At 37.7% G+C, this 19666-nt stretch overlaps 2 long non-coding RNA genes across 2 annotated transcripts in view; one reads left to right on the top strand and one right to left on the bottom strand.

Annotated features, from left to right (window-relative positions):
* The window catches only part of LOC141381140 (uncharacterized), a 693969-nt gene that overhangs the window by 650533 nt on the left and 23770 nt on the right, over positions 1 to 19666 (bottom strand). The window lies entirely within an intron of this gene.
* On the top strand, positions 1943 to 14009 carry LOC141381141 (uncharacterized). The gene is made up of 5 exons (XR_012400838.1): positions 1943 to 2113; positions 2325 to 2503; positions 2641 to 2786; positions 8191 to 8286; positions 13101 to 14009. It is a non-coding gene; the product is annotated as an uncharacterized lncRNA (long non-coding RNA).

Genomic DNA, 19666 nt, shown 5'->3' with positions numbered 1-19666 from the left:
GTGGGCGAGAGGTAGCTGCCGGCAAATACTATAATATACTAGATTATGGGTTGCAATTTCAATGTAAAAGAACAAACAAATCAAGGCTTTGCTACAAATCTATATCATTATGAACATTGAAAGAGAAGGACATTTGATTTGCACTTATGTAGTTGAGGCCAGCTAGTGAAGTGATATGCAGGTAAATCTCACTCCTCTGACCTCTAAAGGTGCACTAGCGACAGATGCAAGAGGCCATTGTCTTTAGCCTCCTTGTTAGCGCAACCAATTCTCATGTAAAGAATCGCTGGCTCAATCCCAGCTCTGAGCAGGTTAGGTGGTGTAGAACTTTACACAAGTGGCGGGTTACTCTTAATATTTGTCCATTGTGAAAATAACATCACATTTGGTGTTATAATGTGACTATTGCAAGCATATCTGTGCCCAAAACTCCTAAGTTTACTGCAGTGTTTGTTTCTCACTTTGTATTCCATCCACTTCAGTAATATTCAATACATTTGTCTGTAATATTGCTGTTTTGCGTTTTATTTTGGGGTTAGTCATGGTCTACTGAAAGTAATTTGTTTGATAAACTGATCTGATTGATGAACTGTGAGCAGAACGACACAGCAAGTTATTATTATTACATTATTGTAACAGTATAATGGAAGTTACACCCATAATTCACATGGCTGCTACGTGGGGGACAGGAAAAAAGGTACACTGGGATCCCTTTAATAAACAGAGCTCTTTCCTGTGTTGTTGTTGGTTTGATGCAAAATTGATCAAATCCTAAAATTGTTCAGCCCTCGTGCTGCAGGAATGAGGAGGTTTGCTGAAGGTGCGCAGCTGTCATGCAGTAATGGAGTTTGCGTCTTTATTAAACCACGGCAGTTTCGTTCACTGAACCGTAAGAATGATTAATTAATCTATATGAAACAGTCCCTTAAAAGTCACGTCTCGCTTTCAGTTTCGGGCTTTGGCGCGTTTTGCACTCACACACAAGCGTACCACGCCAAAGCCCAAGTGAACCGTGCCTGAGCCAGTTTTAGAGCACTCGCACTTCTCAAACGATCTGGGAACGGTTCGGATAACATAGTGCGAGTACGCCCTAATTGTATTTTATTAACCTCTACCCCAAACCCTAAATCCAAGTCACAGTAATGTAAAAACAGTAGATATACTGAGTATTTTTTGTTATCTATTAAATTACCCAATACATTGTGTTTTATTAACATCTGCTCGAACCCTAAACCCAACCATCACAGTACTGTAAATATTGTTATAGTGTTACAAAAAATATATTGATGTTTGTATTTACAGTTTATTAGAAGTTGCGCCCATAATTCACGCGGTAGCCTACATCATGGGGCAGTATGGATTATTATTTGTTTTTGTTCTGAGTTGTAGTTGTGTTTTGAACAGCTTTGATGCCAGTTTGTTGGCAAGAACAAGTCCTGAAAAGTGTGATCCACAAGTCTTCATGTTCATATATTTTTTTCCCGTCAAATATCCTCTTTGCTCGTGTATTCATCATACAAAATGATGCTGCACTTCATCGAGATGTACACGTGATTTACTAATTGTAGAAAGCTGGAATATTTTTTTTGTGACGCTGTTTGCAGTTTACGCTGTACAATAGGGTATATGCGGAGCTAGTGTTTCTTCCCATGCTGATACACTTCCGGTGAACGGTTGATGTGACTTTTTTTTCCATTTTTATACGGTTCCTTTTACAGCATCGATGTTGTAATGTATTTAAAATACAATCAGTTAAACAGACTTTGGCAGTAAAACGAGATGAAATCTGTTTACTCCCAGCGCCCATTAGAATTAGCAGGCTAGCGGAGAAGCTTCATTGAATATACTGAAGTAAAATAAATGCTCATATTTTAAAGACATGGCAGGGAAAAATGTAATTTAATGCAGTGCTTCTTGTACAATTTGAGACCCACTTTATATCAGATAGCACTCAGCCAGTGGAGATTGATTTTTATAGAAAACAGACCTTATACATGCCGATTTTGCAATGGCATACAGTTAATCGGAAGCACTTAACCCAGGTTGCTGATTAATTGAAAGTCCTATAGCATGCTTCGGCATATACCCTATTCAGTCGGTAGCCCGGAAAAAGGTAGGTTCCCTTTATATGCTGTTGTCGTGAAGAGGTTTGATATGGTAATTTGGCATATAAACAGGTCCTATATCAGGTCATCCTCAAGTCTTTACAAGTTTATATATGTGATTTATCATAATCTTTACTTTTTGTATTCATCATACAAAATGATGTATAGGTCACACTTCATCGTGCTGTACACGCTAATTGTTTATTCATTTAATTCCAGCAGTCGTTTGGATGCGTTTCCCTCCTCAGCCACTGGAGGCCGCTCTTTCCTCAGGAATTACACTTCAGATTTCTCACGTATTCCTGAACGAAGAGCCAATTATTGACCAACTAAATCCTCGACGAAGCCTGCTCGTTGCCTATACATTATTTAGTCGAGAAACTGCTCAACAGGAGAAGGTTTGTGACTTGTTTGAGATTGGAGCAATGTTTCCTTGTAAGCCCACCTCTGTTATTAACAGGACAGATGTCACAGTGGTCCAGGAGAGAATTCATCTCGCCTGCTTAGTGTGTGTAACAGATGCTTTTATTTACAGCTACCGAGAAGACAATCCCACTGGACAAACCTCAAGATTCTCCTGAAGAAAAGCTGGAAAAATAGACTCCACCGTTTCCCTTTAAACTCCTGGTCGAACGTCAGGAACTTTTTGAAGCTACATAAACAACATTTGGCGGAAAAGAGGTATATCTGTGTACACAACGGTAATACAAATGCAGTGGTTAGCATACATTTGGGAAGTGGGAGTGGGTTCCAATGTCGCCAGATGTAACTGGCTGATTCCAGCCCAGAAAACACTAAAACACGCCGAGATGCAAAAACAACCTCCCAGAAATCTGGAGGGGAGATGGTATCTCTTTGGGAAGATCATAACCGGATTATTGGGGGGTTGATTTGGTTCTGTAAAGGTGAGGTAGTAAGAGAAGACCGGGGGGTGGAGGTCTGGGTCTGGGGGGGATACGCACATGAAACTTAAAACCTCCAAATCTGGCAACACTGGTTGCAACAAGACTTGTGAGAGGGGTCTGGCTGCAGACCTGGTGCAGTGCAATCTGGGCTGCATCCAATGCTTTTTAATGGGCTCACCTAACCCTACCCGTCACAGTGACGTCACTCGCTCCATTTGAGTGCATTGTGTCTGACATTGCATCGCTGACTGATGCAGTCTCAGCTTGCATCATAAAGGCTGCATCCAGATACAGTTGAGACTTGTTCTTCCATTCAAGGATGAGCAAGAGTGATGATATTCATGCTACATGTTCTCAGTTAGACCCTCCTTTAATCTGAGAGAAATCAGCCGTATGTGACCATTCCTTCTTTATAAAACTCATTTTTAGATAAAATAGTAGTTGTTTTAATGTTCAGAAAACTTAATACTGTCTAATCTGTTTTTGTGAAACATTATTCATTCGTTTAATTTAAATCACTGTTTTCATAGCTTTAAATAGGCATGGCCATCAAGCGTTAAAGCTACTATATCTCCCTAGCATGGACAGTTTAATCATGGTCGACATGATTGGGATAGTTGCAGCTAGCCCTAATTACAAAATTCATTTAAAATCTTGCCATAATGTGCAATTTAAATTAAATCACAGTTTCAACGTAAATTTAAATAAATTAACTCTTTGATTCGTGAATTAATTTAAAAGTTTTAGGAAGAAGTTTAGTAAAGGTTCAGACTAGATTTCTAGTAAAAAAAACAAATGTATTCAAAGTTTTAGTTCTGATAATTGGTTGTTGCTTGTTCTTTTAAAAGTCTCTATTTATATGGCAAATTTAACACATTTACTTTCAGTCTGTTTATCAAAAAAAAAAAAAAAATCTAAATAAAAACAACCCTGTAAATTTCATTTTAATGAATGTTGCATTTGGCCTTATTGGTTGTTGCAACATTCCCCCTGTTTGGGGTCAGTTGCAATGTTTGATTTGTCTGTTCAAGTTTAAATTCTGTAAACATTATCATATATACACATATTAAAGCAATGTGGGTGCGTGTCCTATAGATGTGGGTTTATTATATATAAACATTTGGGGATTTTTACAAAAACAAAATCCCCCAAAAATCTCAGAGTAACTGAAGAAGAGTTGCAACTTTCTCCACTTCCACTATCCCTTTTTGTTTTTAGTTTGAATTAATATTTTTATTGGCATGGGCTTTAACATCTGGCTAAGGAACCACCAATAAAACTAGTCTTTGAGCTAATTTGGGTACAATTTACTTTCTTGGGGAATGTTGGTTCATGTACACTGTCTCTTGTTGTAAAAATTAAATCAGTACACGCCCTTTTCAGGATCTTCACTGGGTCTTAAAAAGTCGTAAAATGTCTTTAATCTCAAAAGCAAAATTTTAGGCCTTAAAGTCTTAAATCTTCTAAAATGTTGTGTTGTAGGTCTTAATTGTTTTTGAACGGGTCTTATTTTTCCTTCCTTCATGTATGGCTGCCCAATCTGGCCATTAAGACCCATACGACCACCAAAAATCCATCTCAATAAAGCTTTTTATTTTTTCATTCATTTTCTTTTTGGCTTAGTCCCTTTAATAATCTGGGGTTGCCACAGCGGAATAAACCGCCAACTTATCCAGCATATGTTTTACGCAGCGGATGCCCTTCCAGCCGCAACCCATCTCTAGGAAACATCCATACAAACACATACACTACAGACAATTTAGCCTACCCAATTCACCCTTTACCGCATGTCTTTGGACTGTGGGGGAAACCGGAGCACCCGGAGGAAACCCACGCGAACGCAGGGAGAACATGCAAACTCCACATAGAAACGCCAACTGACCCAGCAGAGGCTCGAATCAGCGACTTGCTGTGAGGCGACAGCACTACCTACTGCGCCACTGCGTTGCCCTAATTTTTTATTTTACAATAGCATTTTATTTACCATACTTTCCTCACATGAACAATTTTTTTAAAAAGTTCTCCATTTGTTTACTGCTGAGGATACTGTCTGACCTATATTTATAATTATTATTATTGTATTATTAAATGTATTCAATTATAATCTTTTTTTGGATGGGGTAAATGAAAATCTTTTCCAACTTGGATATTCAAGAAAAAAACTCAGCATTTAGCCAAGTTTAAAACTTCATTCATAACCATCCTAAAAACGTCTTTAAAAGTCTTTTATTTAACCTGGTTAAACCTGCAGAAACCCTGCATTTGAAAATGAATGTTGAAGAGCATTTCTCAATGAATATTGATCATGTATTTTGGTGCATTTCAGCTAAATGGTTTTATTAAATGATTTGGTCACAACATCTTTAGGAATGAAAGTATAACTGGAAAGGGATGATCTGGAGCACTCAACCACCATACAAGATGTGTGGACAAAATGCAAATGTAGAAAAAATAGGAAACTCCAGCAAGACTTGTAATAAAGAACATTTTTCAAAATGAAATAAAATGAATCCCAACGCAATTCAATTAATCTTTATTTCTATATTGCTTTTAGAATGTAGATTGTGTCAGAGCAGCTTAACATAGACATTCTACTAAATTGAAACTATCAGTCCAGTTTTCAGAGTTGATGTTCAGTGTAGTTCAGGTGTTAGTTCAATTTAGTTCAGGTAATTTTCACTGCTGAAAGTCCAAACACTGAAGAGCATATACATCAATGCGCAGCTCTACAAGTCCCGAACCATGCAAGCCATTGGCAAGGAACAAACTTCATCAATTGATGAAAGTGAAGGAAAAAACCTTGAGAGAAACCAGGCTCAGTTGGGCACAACCAAATCGACTTAAAAGCCTTCCTCAGGGCACAAAATGAATAGAATAGAAATAAAATATAATACATCTAAAATCAAATGAGGTACCCCAAAAAATGGCAAATATGAAATTTCATCCACATGTAATATAGTCCATGTTTCTAATGATTTTGCCAAGTTAAATTTAATGTAATATGTCTTCCAACATATTATATGAGTTTGGGTGTGCTAATTTTTGCACCGTGATCTTCTGTTAGTCTGTTAATTTTTGATACTGACTGATCTAATATATATGCACAGATATATTATCATAGTAAATTCATATTTTCTATATTAAGCTATAACAAAAGAGATCTGCGAGGAGTCTATTCATTTATACTGAGCACTGTATACACTGAAAAAAGTGAAAAAAAAAAAAAAAAACTTCTGAGCAATTCCATGCAAATGTCAACCATGCCATGAAGAATATTAAGTTTTCACCTAAATGGCAAAACCCTTCTATTTTTTTGTGTGGGCTTGTCTTTTGCAGTAGTGTAAAATGCTCTAAAATGTCTTTGTCAATGATTTTTAAATAATTCTGTTTGATTTACCGAAGTCACATAAATGCCAATTTCACATCTGTCACATCCAAAACGAAGAGATGTCACATCCAAAACCCAGCTTTTTTCCGCAGGAATGCAAATAAACTCAAGCATGTTTGTTCTGTAGAGAGCAGCTCTTATCCTTTTGATTATCATTGTTTCTTTTGGGTTGTGCAGTAAAATATAAATTATGTTTACAGATTGATATTTCATAAATCTGGTTTGTAGCCTTGGAAACTATAAATAGATGTTTCAATATAATGTTAACAGACTTTCTCTTTGTATTTATGGTTTAAGTTTTTACTTAAATATGTCACATCCAAAACGCTGGAATTGCTCTTCAGCTTGTAACAACACCTCCATGAAGTTGGCACCCCATAAAAGCAAAACATTCCCAAAACTATGCCATTCATTTATGCTACGTTTGTGCTCATTTGTGCCACAAAAACAAACGTTTGTGCTGGTTTGGAGTCTGAGCTATCAAGCATTATTTTTTTGACCATATGATGTCACTTTCCATCCCATGTTGCTCAAATGACTTCAAATCAGTACAGGTCGTTTGTGCTGGTTTGTGCCGTTAAAACAAACACTGTATCCGTTTTCCTCGTTTAGATATAAGCAAAATATTTCAGGAGCCGTGATGTCACTCTCCACCCCATTTCCTCTAAATCATGCCAAACTGGTGTCATTCGTTTGTGCCGTTAAAATAAACACTTTATCTATTTTTGTTGTTTAGTTATAATTAAAATATTTCGGGAGCCATGACGATACTCTTCACCTCGGGTTGTCTAAATCACAGCAAACTGGTGTCATTTGTTTGTGCTGGTTTGTGCCGTTAAAAAAAAATACTGTATCTATTTTTACTGTTTAGATATTGACTTATCAGAGTGTTTTGGGAGCCGTGACGTCACTCTCCACTCCAGGTTGTCTACGTCGCACAAAACTGATGTCATTCGTTTGTACTGGATTTTTTCTCGTATGTGCTTTTAAAATAAACACTCAACACTTTATCTGTTTTTTATTGTTTAGATATTGCCTAATTGAAACACTTAAGGAGCCGTGACGTCACTCTGTGCTCCATTATTTCCTCTAAATTGCACAAAACTGGTGTCATCCGTTTGTGCTGGTTTGTGCCATTAAAAAATACTGTATTTTTACTGTTTAGATATTGTCTTGTCAAAGTATTTTGGGAGCCGTGACGTCACTCTCCACTCCAGGTTGTCTAAGTCGCACAAAACTGATGTCATTCGTTTGTGCTGGATTTGTTCTGGTTTGTGTTATTAAAATAAACACTTTACCGGTTTTTATTGTTTAGATATTGCCTAATCAATACACTTCGGGAGCCGCAACGTCACTCTGCGCTCCATTAATTCCTCTAAATTGCACAAAACTGGCGTCATTCGTTTGTGTTGGTTTGTGCCGTTTAATAAACACTTTATCTGTTTTTCTTGTTTAGATGAAACCAAAATATTTGGTTAGATTTGTTCTGTGGAAATGAACATCAGACTACATGAATAAATTAGTTTGCACTTAATTATGGTTTTCAATAATAAATAAGTTGGAAAAACTTTATTCTTTTAGGTGTAAGAAGTTGAAGTGATTTATTAAAGTGGATTCAATGAGGGTTTGTTTCAGTGTAGCTAAAAATACTCTTAATTGCACATGCAGACATTCAGGCTATGCCTGGCTGTATTCTTGGTCCGATTACATGCATGTTTTTAGTTTTTCTTTATTCAGAAAGTGTTTGGTGTGCTGTGATTTATTTATTTATTTATTTATTTATTTTTTACAGGAGGACACAACCCCATCATCTGTCTCTGGAGTGATCTGCATGTTCATGTAAAAGCATATGTGTGTATCTCCCTGATCTGATACAGCTCTAAAGCAGGTGCGTGTGTGTGTGTTTTTTTCCTCAGCGTCTCTCTTTACAGTAGATATTTGTGGATGTGGGTTTGGCCCCTGAAGGGCTCCTTTCTAAATTCAGTTTCATGAAGCTCAGCTCTCCTCTTCTCTGCTTCTCATCTCAGATTTTGCTCTTTCACCACTCACAAGACTCTCATGTGTTTCGCTTCAATGTAATGTTGAGTATTTCAGTTCTCAGAAAAAACCTGAAACAGACAGAGCTTAGTCACTCATCATGCAAGCGTTAAAGTCCGCATGAAATCAAACCTAGCCATAAAGATTTTGTTAGCTCACATTGCTAGTTTAATGGTGAACAATTCATCTGTGCATGTCGTTAAGAAAAACAATAGTTTGATCTGAAAATGCACTGTTTGCTTTCAGTTAATTTCTCAGATTAGGTTAGTCTGAGGTATTGGGCGTGGCTAACATACTTAACCACACCCCTCCATCTGTCAGTTTTGACAACAAACAGAAATGGTGAGCAGGAGGAGTCTGTTGGGTTGTAATAATTTTCCCCAAACCCTTTTCCTGATCTTTCTAAATGAAATGCCTACTTTACTACATCCAATCAGCTCAGAGAAGAAGAAACAAGCCACGCATACTGTTTTCTCATTTAATATTCTCTCGGAACTGCGTCACAATATGATAAAAACGGTCGCTGCTTCCAGTTCATGGGGACTTTATAATGAATGTGGAGCAGCTCGGATTGCTCAATGTGGTCAGTAATGTTTGAATTTTTATTAAGGTCTTTCAGACCTTTTAGAGCTGACTAATTAGATCACTTGGGGCTTTTTTAGGAGAAACGTCAGAGAAGTGCTGATATTTCTTTATTTTAATTGTTGAAAAATTGAGTTTTCAATATTTAGTTTTATTAACCGTTTGAGGTGTTGGAGTTTGAATGTTTAACGTCTTTAAACATAGCATCTCAAAGCACTTTACAATGTAAAAAAATGCAGGGTTCTACAATTCCTTCATGTTCTCCCAACACACATTAAGGTCACTTCATTGTTTTACAAATTGAATTGAATTAAAGATCAAACAATTAAACTGTTCCAAAAAAACTCAACTTTTGTTGATTCAGCTCATTTTAAATAAGTAGTTTGGACAAGCATTAAAACTTTTACTAAAGTACATCCAGGAGATTGTTATCGCAGAATAAATCCAGACAGGTTTATCGGTAGCCCGACGCAAAGCAGAGCACTGTTGTAAAAAGACTGAAGGGCTTTATTCTGTGAAAACAAACATCCTGGGTGTACTTTATACTGCTTCTGATGCTGTGTTCACACCAGACGCGGAACGGGCGTCAAGCGCAAGTGATTTACATGTTAAGTCAATGCAAATGCGCGAATAGACATCCTGCGGAACGATACCCGTGAATGGTGTGGCACGAATGACGCGAATTCTGCGATAAGTGCGAATTGAGCGTTTTGGCCGTTTGACGCGCATTTTGCGCAAATCGTTCGAGTGCGAAAATCTGTACTTCAGCGGACATTCGTGCCGCGTTAACCTATCAGGAGCTTGCTCTTGTGGGGGCGTGATTGTGACGTATCGCCTGTTGTCGGTGTCCCAGGGGAAATCCTCCAGCCGACACCGACAACAAGTTCATCAAACTGGGCTTGGCTCAGTCAGAAGCACCACTGAAAGCCTCCGTCAGCCAGGTTAAGTTTCTGGAGGAGTTTATGAGCTCACAGAGCTGGATGCGCCTCTGAAATGATGTAGTGGACCCAGACACGACCCTAAAAGTATCAACGCTGTTTATCAGCCTTCATAAAGCACATAAACACTGTTGTTTTCTTCATAAAATCCATGTTAGCCATTTAGCAACGAAGCCCATCACGCGAATCTGCAGCTGTTCAGAACTGAATTTGACACGCGAATGAAGCGGATTTGACGTGCGATTGAAGCGAGTAACCTCAAATGTTCACGCAGCTATTTACGTGCGAATAGCACGATTTATCAGAGCGTTCCGCGTCTGGTGTGAACACAGCATTATACAGCTACTTGCCACAAAACATAAAAAATTTGATATAAAACATTGCCCTAAGTCGTAATACACCCTTTTCACAAGACTATGACCCGTTTAATGGTCATCAGCATCTTAAATATTTACATTTTTTTTTTTTTATATTTTGATTAAAAAAAAGAAAGTGCGAATGTGTTGTATGAATGTACTGTATGTATAATTATACAAAAATGAATTATGTGAGGTGTTTCTAATGGAGCGTCTATAGGGGCCGGACAGTAAATTTGACGTTGTTCTCTCTTTTGGCTACCGTTATCAGTCTCAAACTATTTCTTTAGCTTTTTCTGCAAATCAACACCATCGTTGAGTTTCTTTTATTATTACAGCGAAAATGATTTTAAACAAATTATTTGTTGACCTCTGCCATTCACTCCGCTCTAAGTTTACCCAACTATGACGACTTCTGCTGTTGAGAAATGTGAAAAGGGTCCATAGTTTATGATTACATGAAAGGCAAATTAACAAACAGAAAAGGCTGAATGGAGAATGCACTGACCTGCATATTAGTCAGCCAAAACGGTTGTGAATGTATTCACTGACGATCAAGGTGAAGATGATTTGAAGTATCTGGATGAGTCTGTGTTATTAGTTTCAACTATTGTTATGTGGGAATAGCATAATTTGAATGACCAATCAGAACCAAGTATTTCAGACAGCCGTGTAATAAATACATATAAATAGTATAGAGGTGAAAGATACGTGCATAAAAACCAGAGATAAAAAGACCAAGATAATAAAAAAACAAAGAAATATTTGAAATCGCATAAAGGCTTATTTGGATGCATTCTAAAAATGCTGGGTTGTTGTAACACCAGTGTTGGGTTAAATGTGGGCACATGCAACCATTGGGTTAAATTAGTATAATTTTCATAAAAAAAAGTACCTGTCATTGGGTTTGTCCATATTTTACAATTTTGGTGGTTTACAACAACCCAGCATTTTTTAGGAGTGTGCCGTGATGAGAAATCTGATGAAGGTTTTATTTCTTAGAATTTTTCATCTATGTTACAGCATTTTTTGTTTTGTTTTTATAGTAGGAAAGCAGATTAGATTGTTTGTTTTTAAAAGACTTTAATTCTTTATTGATTATTAAAGTATCATTAGTTTCAGACTTAAAGGAATACTTAACTGTTTTTGAAAATAGACTCATTTTATAGCTCTCCTAGAGTTTAACCCTCTCAAGGCAGGCGTTGCTGATTTGCAACAGTTAAAAATTAACTACCTTATTACTCCAGATACATATTGTATGAGTTTTTTTTACTCAGAAGTACCACTGCAGGAATTGGTTGTCTATTAGCAACAAACAGTTACAAAACACACAAAAAAGTCTTTGATTACCACGACAAAGTGACTTGGAAACATGACCTCCTCAATGAGGATTTGAGATATTGGATTTGGATGCCATATTGTTTTTGTTGTTGTTCTGCCACTGAAAAGCCATTTGTTACATTGTTTGAAAAGTTGTATATAAAAAGTTATTGTTCATATCATATTCAGTCGTCAGTGTCTAATTACCACACTGGGCCAATGTTGCAAATCTGCAACATCCCAGAACGCCTTGCATGTTAAGGTCTCTCTAAAAAACAAAAGCCAGGATTCTATTGTACTACACCATATGATAATTTTCCCTATATATCAGGTTTTTCCTGTTTCTAAAACTTAATTTGAGCCTGAGAGGGATAACAGTTTCATTGTACCATTTTTGAGTCTATTCAGCCGATCTCAGTCTGTCGAGAGCAACTTCAGTTTAGCATAGACGATTGAACCAGATTAGAACGTTAGCATCGTGTTTAAAAATGGACCAAAGAGTTTTAAAAATGATCAATTTTAAAGCTTAACACTTCTGTTGTCACTTCATATATTAAGAACAATGGAAAGACAAACAAATAGATATTTTGTTGGTCGACATAGCTGGCAACTATACTCTCATTCTGGCATAATAGTAATAATCAAGGAACTTTGTTGTTGTACCATGGCTAAAGCAGGTGTGATCTAGTTTGCTAGGGTCAGAATGTCATCCTCACATGCTTCTGGTTGTGTTTTTGTCATTTTTGTTGTTTGAGTACCAAAGCTATGATGTGTTAATATTAGAACTTCAAAACATTGGTGCATTAAGGCTTTAAATTTGTGATAATTTACCATAGAAATTGTGCAATTTCTCTTACACATTGTACCATTATTTTACAGTAGATTTCTGGCAACCACAATACAGCTTAAGGATTAAATTTGAAGTTGAAGTCTAGTGAAAGGTACATTTGAAGAGAAATTTCTGTCATCATTTACTCATTTAAAAAAAAAAATAATAATGAGAAGAAAAACCCTTGTAGCTGACACCTATTGACATCCAGAGTATTTCTTTTTCCTACTGCAGAAGTCAATGACTGTCAGCAATCAGCTCTTTTCTGAATATTTTCTTTTGTGTTCAACAGAAGAAAGTAACTCAATAGGATTCTAACCGCATGACAGATAGTAAATGATGAGGCAATTTTCATTTTTGTGTGAACTGTCTCTTTAAGTTATCTGGTCTTGTGTGAGGAACAAACTGAAACTCGCATCTCGAATCCAATCATCCATGCAAATCATAATGGAGCTCTCAAATCAAATTTGCACGGCTTTGACGTCATTAACATCAAACGTCAATGATTCACGAGGATGCCAACATATTTAATTTGAGAGCTGCAAACCAGAGCAATTACATTTCCATTTGGAAAGGGGAAAGTAAGAGACATTACACAAGAGAAAGACTATACTCAAACTTTTCTGTAATTGCTTAACAGATGCTCACGGACAGTGTGTGATCCTGGACCAAAAACCAGTCGTGAGTGTCCATTTTTCAATTTTTAATTGAGATGTATACACCTCAAAGCTGAATAAGTCTTTTCACTGATGTATGGTTGAAGATTTGAAATTATTTGGTCAAGATACAGCCATCTGGATATCAAATAAAAAATATTACAAACCATAGAAAATAATAAATGGCTGGTTCCACACAATTCCTTTGAGTTGTCCCAACACAAATCGATAAAGTAAACGTAATTGATTTGACAAATTTTAGTTGAAAGAACATAAAACAAATAAGTTAACCCCCCCCCCCCAAAAAAAAAAAAAACTCAAAAATTGTGCTGTTTCAGCTCATTTTAAATAAGTAGTTTAAACAAGCAACAAAAAAATTTTTTGTGTGTAGAATGTGAGGTGTGAAATCACTTTTAAAGGGCACCTATTTTACTCCTTTTTCAATATTTAAGTCTTTTGTGTCTCCAGAATGTGTCTGTTAAGTTTCAGCTCAAAACACCCATCATATTATTTATTACACCTTTCAGAATATTGGATTTTCTGCTCTGAACTAGAGCTTCACTATTATTCCAAAAAAAGATTGCGATCTCGATTCGACCTAGACGATCTTAATCCAGCATTTCTACGATTTTGCAAATCATATTTTAGAGGTGTGAACTTATACTGGTCTCACGGTTCGGTTCGGTTACGATTATCATGCCTTCGATTCGTTTCAATTCGATGTCTTGGTGCATCACGGTGCATTGACGATGCTTTTCATATACAGTGTTATATTTTAGCGAGGAGGCTATACCAAGCTGTCTGTATAAACACACAGACACACAGCACCACACTGTGTCTGTCACACACACTTAAGCCCTCGTAACAGGGAGAGCTCGCGCTGAGCGGAGCAGAAAAACGAAAAAAAAAAAAAAAATGAAAAAAATAAGCACTTTTCCGACGGTCCCTTACTGAGAGCTCCTCCCAGCGCGAGCTCTCTCGGCTAAACACATATTGCAAGGGCTTAAAGGGAGCAGTGGTCGTAATGTCGAGCGTGGAAAAGAAAAAGACAGCTGTGAAACATAACCAGCTTTGTCTTTCTGTAGGAAACACACTTTAAATCTTTTTAGGGTAAGAGGTTTTTGAGTTATTGCCGTCTATAACTGAATGTGTCAGGAATATCGAAAACAAAACCAACTGAACCGCGCTCATTTTTGGCGCCCCCTGGATATACAGCGCCCTTAGCATTAGCCTATGCCACGGGGCGGCCCTGAGTTGGCTGAGTGTTGTAAATACCCGCGCTCGCCTCCCTCGCAACAGAGAGTATAGGAGATAAATGACGTCACTACATAATAACCGGTTATGATTATTACTGAACCGATACCGAATTGTCCACGTCTGCATCGCAGTGCACCGAAGAAACAATAAATTTTGACACCCCTATCATATTTTCAAGTTCAGGAGAGAAGCAAAGGCGGCCGTACAAATCTTCTTTCTCAGCAACGTGGACACCTTTAAATGGAGTTAAAGTGTCACATAATCCACGGGTTTTCAAACTGTGGGGTGTGCTCCGCCAGGGGGCGCCAGCACCTATTAAGGGGGGCGCGAGACATTGAGGCGTGCACTCGAGTAAATTATGATGACGATTTTTATGTGCTCATTAGAGTGAATCTGATTAACGTTAGCTCCACATCTAACTATCAGGCACATATAGAGTTTATGCATTTAAGTACAATATATGCACATAAAATGGAGTGGGTGCTTTTTAAAATGAATGACGGTGAATGAAAGCCGAGCCGTCTGACAAACAAGTGTCATTCTGAATCAAATCAGCAGGATGCCCTTCTGGATCTTTCTCTAGTTATTTGTCTTTATATACAATAATATTGGAAAACCCCTGACATAATGTGTTCATAAGGTATAATTCACCCAAAAATGTCATTTCTGTCTTCATGTAATGATGTATTCGCGGCTGCGAAATCACACGTGACGTGAGCTGACTGTGAGCTGTTACCACGGAGAGGGCAGGTGCGCGACTTTTATTTATGTCTACTTTAGTGAACAGAACCTACATAGGCTGTAAATACCAGGTAATAAAGTTGAAAATAACATTCAGTTTGTGGCACGGAGTAATCGTTTGGGAGCCACGCGGTAAGTATGAACCGCACTTGGCAGTGAAAATGAAACCAAAAGCGCGCACATCATTTAAATAATCTCATCGCATTTTAAAGTTATGATTACATCAAGCATTTAATATGTTTTCCTTTTATAGCGAACACAGTGTTGTGTTGTGCCACCAAATGGGAAGGATTTGGTTCCTATTTTAACATCAGGAAATAACGCCCCCTAAAAGGCCGCCATCGTTTTGCAATCTCCATCAGTTGATCTTCTTGCACAGACATGCTGGATTCACCTGATTTGTTGACAAATGGGTTGTGGATCCATTCCTTGGCAGTTCATGGGTCGTTCTCTGGGCCTTTTCCCCTAAGCAAAGAAACTTTCCAAAGTCGTCCGTTTCTTACTTATTTTGCTACTTGTGGGTTAAATTTGGCCACTCAAGTGACCGAAATGTACGCGAGAGAATACGGTAATTTTTCTAAATAAAAGACTTTTCAAAATAAAAGTTCAAACTCGAATAATAAATAAAACTAAAATAATTAATGATTTCTTGTGTGGCCCGGTACCAATTGATCCATGTGGTTGAGGACCACTGATCTAGGGGATAAAATGAACTAAGGCAACATGATCATTCTCCTAATTGTCCACAGCTAGGAATTTTTTAAAATATGACCCCCCCACAAAGTTCGCTGGGGCCCCCTTGTAGGCCAGGAACCTCCTGTTAGGAATCGTTGCTTTAAGCCACATAATTCATTAAAATTTTAATAAAATACACAGTTAAAAAACACCTAAGTTCTTTTGCATTGTGTGATTAATTTTTTTCAGTTGAATAAACACCAATTTCCCGTTCACAAATTAGCAAAATATTTAGCAGTGTTCGCATGTCCTTTACTGCATAGTTCATTAAAATAGAAGTATAATAACATTCATTACAAGTTGATTTTTAAAAAAAGCACCTAAACACTTTTGCAATTGGTCTTTTTTCTTTATAATAGGTTAAAAATCTTGTCTCGTTCTCATGAACACTAATACGTGTCTCGTCTCATCTCATAGAGTAGGCGTCTCGTCACTACCCTAGTTTTTACCAATAAAATCATAATTTTTTTAACAGTGCTTCATCTAAAATCTCTTCAAAATTCTGTTTTTGTTCTACATGAAACAAATGCAGCATAATAGATTGAACAAACATGATGGTGTAGACTAAAAAAAGATGATGGAATTTTCTCTCCATTACAGTACAAGAGAAACAACTGCGATATTAAAGCAATTTCATGTGTGATTTGCTGTGCTTTGAGACCGGCACAAACGCTCGGGCAGGTGAAGGAGCCGCTGACCGATCCAATCGCCTCCATTGTGTCAAATTTGTTTCATACTTCTGGTGATTATAGTTCTTCTAAACCTGTCAGACATCGCCTGCTCACCTCGGTTCTCGCTCTCTGTGTGTGCAGCTGAGTGGCAGTGATGTGGACTGACGTGTGTGTGTTTGTGTCTGCTGGTTTTGGTGGTTTACAAGGACAGTTTTTTGCATGACATGTGCATGACCTAGTTGTACTCTATTACACTGCTTTACGAGGTTGTCTTGTGTCATAATTTAAATTAAATAAATAATTCAAAAATGCTTAATCATACCTAACGAGGGTCATTTATAAGTTTTAAAGCATTTTCTGCTGTATAAATTACTTTATGCCAATAGAGAGTCCCTGTAAAACACCAATACCAATATAGAGTATGTCCATGGGAAGTCCCCATAAAGATAGCTGTATAATTATGTTTTTGTGTACTGGTTTTGGTAGTTTAACAGGACATTTTTTTTTTGTATAATGACGTGTTTAGGGGCAGTGGTATTGTTGGATCATGTAATAAGCGTTGTTTGCTGTATAAAATAGACTTTGCCAATGGATAGTCCCTGTAAAGCACTAATACCAGTGTGTGTGTATCTTGTATCCCCCATGTTGTGGAACCCAAATAACACTACATTTTGACCTTGTGGGGACATGTTTTTTGGTCTCCATGAGGAAATCAGGGACAAAATATACAGTCTGTGCAATATATAGAATGTCTATGGTATGTCCCCATAAAGATAGCTGTACAAGTGTGTTTGTCTGTGTGCATGTGGTTGTACTGACTTTGTTGAGGGACCCAAAAACAACAAATTTGACCTTGTGGGGACTTTTTTTTTTTTTTTGGTCTTCATAAGGAAAACAGGGACCGAATATACCGTCTGTAGAATATAAAATACAGAGTATACGTATGGCAAGTTCCCATAAAGATAGCTGTGTGTGTGTGTGTGTGTGTGTGTGTGTGTGTGTGTGTGTGTGTGTGTGTGTGTGTGTGTGTGTGTGTGTGTACCTTGTTCCTTATATTGTGGGGAGCAAATATCCCCACGATTATAGTAATACCAATAAATTCTGACCTTGTTGGGGAGATTTTTGGGGTTCATTTGAGGAAAATGGCTCCTAAATCACACAGAACTATTATTATTATTATTTTTTTTAATATAAAAATGCAGATTGTTTCCTGTGAGAGTTGGGTTTAACAATAGGCTATAGAATATACGGTCTGTCGCGTAGACGGTTGAAAAAGGTTAGGCCTGTTATCTTATCTAATAACATTTATAAGTTAGTTTAAAGCCCACTTTTAACCTTACCAAACAAATGTAAGCATTTGATCATATCCTGTATTCCAATTAGCACAGTTTACTGCTGAACAGCTCATTTTCTCAGTGTGAAATAGCACAGTAATCAAAGGAATAGTTTGTTATTTCTCCAGTCTTCTCTCTAAGCTCTGACAGTCCACTCAGAGAAGCTGTCATTCATGATGACATGCCCCATTTTTATCAAATTACTAGCTAAAATCAAATGCATAATAAAAAATTATAACATCTACCTTAAATGACCAAACTCATCTTTTGGAAAACATTACTGGTTTATTTGGATTCATTAAGGACGTACTCATACTATTTTATCCGAACCGTGCCCAGGCCCGTTTTCCGTTTCGTTTGAGAAGCGTGAGTGCTCTGTATCAGGATCAGGCACAGTTCACTTGGCTGGCCCTGGCCCGGTTGGAAGAGGTGTGCCAGAGTGCTGTTTACTTGGGCTTTGGTGCGGTATGCTTGTGTGTGAGTGCAAAACGCACCTGAGCCCGAAACTGAAAGCGAGACGTGACTTTTAAGCAACTGTTTCATATGGATTAATTAATCATTCTTACTGTTCAATGAAAGCAAACTGTTGTTTGAGTTTTAAAGACTCAATCCCCTCACTGCACTTCAGCTACACCTTCAGCGAACCCCTGTGCACCTTCAGCGAATTCCTGCAGCACGAGGACTTTGATTGTTTATGAGCGTCAAAAGTGGCTGATCTGTTCTGCAAAATATTTGACTGTGTGTCACCGCATATCAAACGACCAAAACCATATAACTAAGGAAATCTCCACTGCGCTTACTGAACAGCGCATCATCGATGATGTAAGCGTACCCAGGCCCGAATGTAATATGAGTGCGGGCTGTCGGGGGAGACGGGAGGGGGGACAAGCATGCTTTGGCCCGATTTTAGGCAACTGTACATAGTGTGAGTACGCTCTTACATCGAGTAGGTGGGGTTTATGATGTGTACCGCCACCAACCACCGGGGACAATCCTAGAGCCGGAAGCTTCATATTGCAGGATGTGTGAGGTAGTAATGGCTGATTTCGAAGCACTGCATCATGAAACTTCGAAACTTTGTGGTTTCAGTGGTTTGGAGCACTTATCAAATTGGCCAGGTCACGTGAGTAAAGTATCTTTGTTGCGTCCTTATACATGACAAAAGTTATCGATCCCAGTTGTAAGAGCAACAAATAATAACTTGACTTCTAGTTGATCATTTGTAAAAGTGATCAGATTTTTGTGCTGAATAATCTGTTGAACTACATCCCAATCATAACAAATACTGCAGAAGACCTGGAACTCACATGGACCCAAGATTCTCACAGAAATCAGTCATGTTTGGTGAAGGAAAAATCATGGTTTGGGGTTACATTTCAGTATGACGGCATGCAAAAGTTCTATAGAGTGGATGTAAAACATCAACAGCCTGAGGTATCAAGACATTTGTGCTGCCCATTACATTACAAACCACAGATAAGGGCAAATTCTTCAGCAGGATAGCGCTCCTTCTTATACTTCAGCCTCCACATCAAACTTCCTGAATGCAAAGAAAGTCAAGGTGCTCCAGGATTGATCAGCATAATCTAAAGGCCCTTGCCTTTCATATAAGACACTTCTGGCACCAAATGATCAACTAGAAGTCCAGTTATTATGTGTTGTTGCTAAAACTTGAATAAGCGACAAGACTTGTGTCAGGTCCTGTTTTGAACATTCAATGTTTCTCCACTGGCTACAATCCGTGTATTACCATTGAAATCCACATAAATCACACACATTTGTTCAGTTGACCCCAATAGTGAATCACTGAAC

This window comes from Danio rerio, chromosome 3, assembly GCF_049306965.1.
Source record: "Danio rerio strain Tuebingen ecotype United States chromosome 3, GRCz12tu, whole genome shotgun sequence".
Classification (NCBI taxonomy): domain Eukaryota; kingdom Metazoa; phylum Chordata; class Actinopteri; order Cypriniformes; family Danionidae; genus Danio; species Danio rerio.
The sequence above is the reverse complement of the archived record's forward strand: the minus strand, read 5'-3'. Positions and strand labels throughout refer to the sequence as shown.